General features: G+C 32.0%; 1 pseudogene; it reads left to right on the forward strand.

The window, feature by feature from the left end:
* Nucleotides 1–3,376: 3,376 nt before the first annotated feature.
* Nucleotides 3,377–4,685, forward strand: LOC149529298 (oil body-associated protein 2B-like; annotated as a pseudogene).
* Nucleotides 4,686–6,811: the final 2,126 nt, after the last annotated feature.

The raw sequence follows: 6,811 nt of genomic DNA on the forward strand, positions 1-6,811 counted from the left end.
GTCAGAATTAGAATTGATACTTATCTGCTTGCTCGAATGTGATAGAAATATGGAGGACACCATGCCTCTTTCAAGGGCATCGCTAAGAAATAATCTTATCCATCTACACATGACCCCCTAACTTCATTTAATTAATTTTAACAACTACAAATGAAAAGGGAAAAGGATGTGATTGGATCTCTAGTTTGAAAGTCATGAATGGATCTGAATTTAAGGATTCCATCTACCCATTAATCCAAATGGCTGCTAATGCCTATAGATACCCTAGAACTATAAAAATCCCAGAGTGGATCCCAACATCCATGGTCTCTCTGGTAGCTCTATTATAGAGTGAGATCCATGTTTTTGGTTAGACACTTGATTGGGGACTTATTTTCATGACAAAAAGGATTGCATCCTATTTTCCAATAGAGCATTATAGCTGGATAACCTTAATGCATGTCGTAGTTCTTTTCAGTTTCTTTCTGAACATTGAAATATCCCTAGGAATAGGAAAGAGAGGTGACATGCAATATGAATAAGTAACAACATACTTAGGATGAATATTTTCCCTTTTCTCTTATTACACTAATTTTGAAACGCTAATTGGAACCATTCTAAAGTAGATCTTTCTTATTTTGTTCTTTATCCTTCTCCCATCAGGCAAACTAGTCACGATTTGGCATGCATACAGTATTTCCTTGCAAGAGGATGCTAATAATATTTACAATCATTCTACTGATGATTTCCTATTAATAAATTTCAATGACAAACCAATAGGTCATATACATGGAAGGCTAACTAGTAGTTTCATATTACCACAACTTGTTGGTTGTGTGAGCTATTCATCCTTAGTGATATTCAAATTGAAGTGACCATGAACAAAAAATTTCTCAATGGATGCAAATTTATCATTGAATGGAAATTCACAACTTTCAAAAATATATATTTTAGTAGTGTGGAAGACAATGGCGATCATGGAGGGCATCTTGTATGTCTATTCCCTCCTAACTCCTTCCTTGGTTGTTGTGACTATGGAGTGCTTGCCACTAACTTGTTGTGGCTTTCTATTGTCATGGAACATTGTCACTAAAGGAAGGTCTTATGTGGCAACTCTTGAGCTTTCATGCTTGACTATTGTAGATGTATTGTATGGCCACAAAGAAGCCTCTATGCCTAATTGTGGGGCCTTGGGTGAAACTGACTGTAAAAAAGGAAGAATCTATGATATTGACTATAGGTTGTGTCCCAAATTTTTGCAATTTATATTTCTAGATTTCCATTTGTTTATTAGGAATTTTGTGATATATCAAGTGCTTGAAACCCTAAATTGGTATATCAAGTGCTTGAAACACTAAATGGGAAAGTTGTTATGGTTTGGCAAAGAAGCTTGTAGCACTGTTCTTTTTGTATCTTTGAAACTTTAGGTATTTGCCTCTTTAGATGTAATTCATTTGTTGAGTACTCTATTTTTTAGCTCCATTTTTTTTAATGTCATTACAAAATTACAAAGTTTTATGAGTTTTGTAGCCTCTTGGGTGTGCCAAAAAATATAACCCAACAACTTAGTTGAACATTGAACTCTCTGAATACCTAAATATTTCATGAAAATATAAAAGGTCAGAGCCTGTTTCAGGGGGCTGTAAAATTATTTCCCTTTGGATTGATAATGGTGATTGCATAATAGATTTCATTTTCAATACAATTAGTCATTCAGATTCCATCAAATTACTTTTGTTTTAGTGATGGGCCAAAAAACTTCAGATTAAATGATTCGAGTAGTGACATCAGCTATGTAGAGAACCATTTTAAGGGTATGGTTTTCTTGCATGTCAAACTCTGCAAAATATTTGGACATATTGAGGTTGCCAATATCCTTTCATTATCGTTGAATCAAATTTTGAAGTATGCTTCTTTTCTAGATGTTTGCAAAAAATATAATTAGCAGTTACTAGGTATTTGCTTAGTTATTGGATTCACGTATCAGACCTTGGATCTAGATTCAAGTCCGATCTGGGTTTGGATCCACATGTGGATCCATGATTTTGCTTATGGATCTAAGTAAGGTCCATGATCTTTCCTATGGATCTATCAGGATCCACGACCCAAGGATCCAAACAAATCCACACGTAGAATCTAGGATCCTTCTCGAATACTCAAGAATTCAAGCATGAATCCTAAGGATCTAAGCATGAATCTTGAGGATCCAGCATGAATCCATGGCAATACAAGACACAAAAACATAAAATCATGAATGTTAATATTTTTTATTTTCTTTATAATCATGAAAATAGATCAATTATCAAGTATACTAGATTTATAGATGCATACTAGAATCATATATTCATACTATGAAATGATTTCTCTTATTTTTTAGTATAGATAAATATATATATATATATATATATATATATATATATATATATATATATATATATATATATATATATATATATATATATATATATATATATATATATATATATATATATATATATATATATATATACATGGATCATTATTGGAAAAAAAATCCTGAATCCATGGATCCGATTCACGAATCAGATTTGTTTCACAAATTGACAACTAAGGGTATTTGTAAATGAATTAGTTTATTGGGAGTCCTCATTGGGAAATTCAAAGGAATCCTAGCTTTCAAGCAATGATAATCCAAGTTTAAATAAATATTTTCTTTCAGGAAATAATAAAATAATATTAATATGGCTATCAAATTTTAGTTTTATTATCCAATAGACCTGCCTGCAAGTGCCTTATGAGGAAGGGAGAAAATGATATTATTTGCTTCCTCTTCTTCCCATATAATTGCACTCACCATAGTCACCATCATCACCACAATAAACACTACTACACATTTCAATTTGAATGTTGCTCCATCCATTTATTATAGGGTGTTTCACATATGCAACTTGGCCTCCTTTCACATGGAAATGATGCTCTTTTCCTTCTATTCATTGTGTATGCCATATCCTTGTAGATTTGTGAAATAAATGGGCATGATCACATTTATTCACTATTGTCTGTTGTCTTTATATCTGAAGATTCAAGGGTTCATTTTAATTTACATATTGCACCTTGTGCCTCACTGGTAATGATTGTGACAAGAAATAATAATTCAATATTTTAATATGGCTATTCATGAAGATTTATTGTAGATATAATGGGTGCCATTGTAGTGGATTTTCCCATTTATTTTTTTACAAGCCACAATCCGTTTTCTTGAAAACTTCATTTCTCTGAGTTTATTCATGTCAAGTAGTTTCAATAGCTATATACATATATAATTGGTTCTTTATGAAAATATATTTCTTGATGTTTGAAGACATGTAATTAGTAATCACAAGTTTTTATTGACAAATGAAGAATTTTTTCTTCTTAAATGCTATATTTTATTTTGTGGTATCATGTGTACACTTGGGAAATATATTCTAATGGCATGAGTAGACAAATTGAAACTCACCATTATGTTAGAAGGGTCCATGAAGATTTCCTCAAAGTGTTGGCTATGATGCAAACTCGAGTGATGCACTTCTCATTGGTAGGATAATCTAATAATTAAATTATACTCTTACACAATTTTGGATGTTTATTATTATTTCTTATGGATTTTTGGTATAGTCATTGTTGCATCCAAATTAAAACATGGATGCCTTAAAGTACTATGAATACAAACATCTAAAACCTATAATATTGATAAATTTGAATTTCTCATGGATAGCCATTTGGATTTTGTGATAAAATTTATGAGGCATCCATGTTTCTTGTGATTTTATATAGATTCTTGGTATGCCCATTATTAGCCAAACTAAAACATGGATGTCTTAACGTACTATGAACACAAACATCAAAGGTCTATCATATTGATTAAATTTTAACAAAAATAAATACCAATTTTTATTTTGTAATAGAAATATGTGATCCTTCTTATGATCCATCTATGTTTGGTGTAATTTTAGGTATAGAATTTGGTATAATAATTAGTAGCCAAATTAAAACATGGATGCCTCAAAGTATCATGAATAACAATATTTGAGGCCCATCAACTTGACACCATTTTAATCAATCATGGGTGCCCATTTTGATTTTTTGATAGAAATCTATGCTTCATCTATGTGTATTGTGATCAGACAAGTTGTTTGAGTCACTGTCTATTGAGGAGAAGCAAGATTGGTATTCTCATTTTCACGAGGTAGAGAACCTTAAGAAGTACCCACTATGCATTCCTACTTTTGTTATTATGTTTGATGTTAGCATTGATAATGAGGTTTTGTTGATATACAGATTAAATCAGGCTTGTTAGTTAGTCTATGGATACTAGAGATGATTTATATACTAGAGCTAAAGAAATTTGTAAAGAGCTATGGAAAATTTTGGTGCACATATTAGTTTGATAGAGGTATATTTAAAACATAAATAAAAGAAAAAGTATTGTGCATGTGGGCTTTTGATATGGTGAATGACTCTATCATATTAGAAAAATTTGGTGCTTTTAGGTGATAGACTACACTTGGGGAGTCCCTACCTTAATGATGCCTCCTCAAGGAGAAAATTATGATCAGATAAAGGAAGATCTTGTAAGAAACTGAGATAAAAAATACAACATTTCTACACAATAGAAGGAAGAGAGAAGAGTTGGCATTGAAGGGCTAGAGAAAATTGACAATGGTGGATTTCATAAGAAGCAGTAAAAATGGTGAGGTTCTTATTTGTTGAATCATGTGCAATGTTGAATCATGTGTCACTATCATTACAATAGGTTAATACAGATGTTATTTTTGGATAGAATGGTACACGACAATTTAATAGAATGGAAAATAATAGACTAGGAGGCTCCTCTCTTTCACAAGAAATATGAATTTGTTTACCCATTTGTTTTGACCACGGACTTGGGGAGATTTGATCTACACACCTCGTTGCCCCTCACTTTCGTGTTCTTAAAATTTTTTCTCTAATGCAAGATACTCATAACATTCAACATGAACTGTTGTAGGGAAAAATAAGAAGTGAAAAGGTATGATAAGTTATTTTTTATTGGAAGAAAATCTCTAGAATAACTATAAATAGACACAGTATACAGCCAACCACTTTATGCAAATTATTTCCTTTTAAAGAAACAAACACCAGTACAAATACTCCATCATAAAAGCATGTTACAGAGGTGAGGATAGTGCTTATAACTATGATGTCCTGGTAAAACTATTGTGGCAAGATTTTAAATTCAATGGCTCAAACATAAGACATGATCAATTTACCACTCTCAAACAAAGAAACATTGGGTTTCTAATATTTTGATGAGGATGGATGTTGTTTACTACTATCTTGAAAGATTAGATCACTTAAGACATGACTTTTTATTGATAGGTTCTTGAGACAGAGCCAAATATTAGTTACAACCATATTGTCAATACTCGGGTATGAAAGTGACAATTGAAAATCTATATTTGGGTAAGATCCTTTAGTTAGTTGTTTAAATTACCTATGTAATATGGGCTTTGTTGGTGAAATTTAGTCTTTATATATTCATGATAAGCATTTTTAGGTATTGGATTTCAATGGAGTGTAAGTAAGGAATCTGAAGCAGTTGTTTTGGGAATAAAAGTAGCCAAGGAAGAAACACCATATATTCATTTGATACATTGTGTATCTTGTACCATGTTTGACATTTGAATTCATGACAATTTTTCAGAGTTCAATACTCTTGCATTTATGTCAACCTTTTTTAGGTCATATAGGTACCCCATATAAAAGTGATTGTCATAATCTTTTCTTTTCATTTTGGTCATCCACAAAGCTACAAGTTGTAGTAGTAGACCATACTTCGTAGTCAGCTTCAAATTATTTATGTTGGAAGTTGGTAGTGCTATAGTTCATAGAGAAATGGGAATTTTCAAAATCTTGAAAGTGTGGTCGTGCGAAAAGCAATGTTCATTATAGTAGCAAGAAATTGTCGTAGGAATGGAAATAATTATGTCTTACTTCAGAGACTATGTTTCACCGCTAAAATGCAGAGGCGATTTCATAAAATTGGGGTTTCATTTCAAGTGTATGCAGTGTCTTGGAATGATTTCTTGGCCATTCAAATTACTAGGTCTTAGGTCTTACAACTCATAGATTTTATAGATTTCTTATTGCTCAAGCATAACCAACAAATGTCTCATCTAGAGACATGCAATCCATGGTGGGAGTTTTTGTGCAGTCAGAGAATGAGAATGCCCAAGCTGAAGAGAAGCATTCATACATGTCTTACAAACTTGTTTATGTCACTGTTATGGAATACCTAGATTCTGGTGTGCTATTATGGTTATTTCTCACCAATTTGGAAGTAATACAGTCATTGCAACATGCTAATCAATTTCCCGTATCTCCTTGGAACTGTTTCAAATGCTTGTAGAGGAACGCCCAAATATTCCTAAAGGAAATCACAATGCATACTCTTATTTCATGTACTTAAATATTTTTCTATAATGTAGGATATTATTAAGGTTTAACACATGAAGCAAACCTCTAGAATGACTACAAACTATTTTATACATATTATCTTTTTATAAAGAAACAAACACCAGTAGAAATACTCTATCATAAAAGCATATTACAAAATTGAGGATGACGCTTATGACTACAATGTACCGGTAAAACTATTGGGACAATATTTTATGTTCAATGGCTCAAACAAAAGATGAGCAGTTTACCACTTTCAAACAGAGAGACATGTGCTTCTATCATACATTTATTGACCCAATTGCTTCTTCCTTTAAACAGTGAATCTGGAACCAGAGAATGTGCCAATTTCCTTAAGGGATTCACCTTCATTGCC

Source organism: Cupressus sempervirens, chromosome 11 (genome assembly GCF_028749045.1).
Source record: "Cupressus sempervirens isolate cs-2001-9-10 chromosome 11, ASM2874904v1, whole genome shotgun sequence".
Classification (NCBI taxonomy): Eukaryota; Viridiplantae; Streptophyta; class Pinopsida; order Cupressales; family Cupressaceae; genus Cupressus; species Cupressus sempervirens.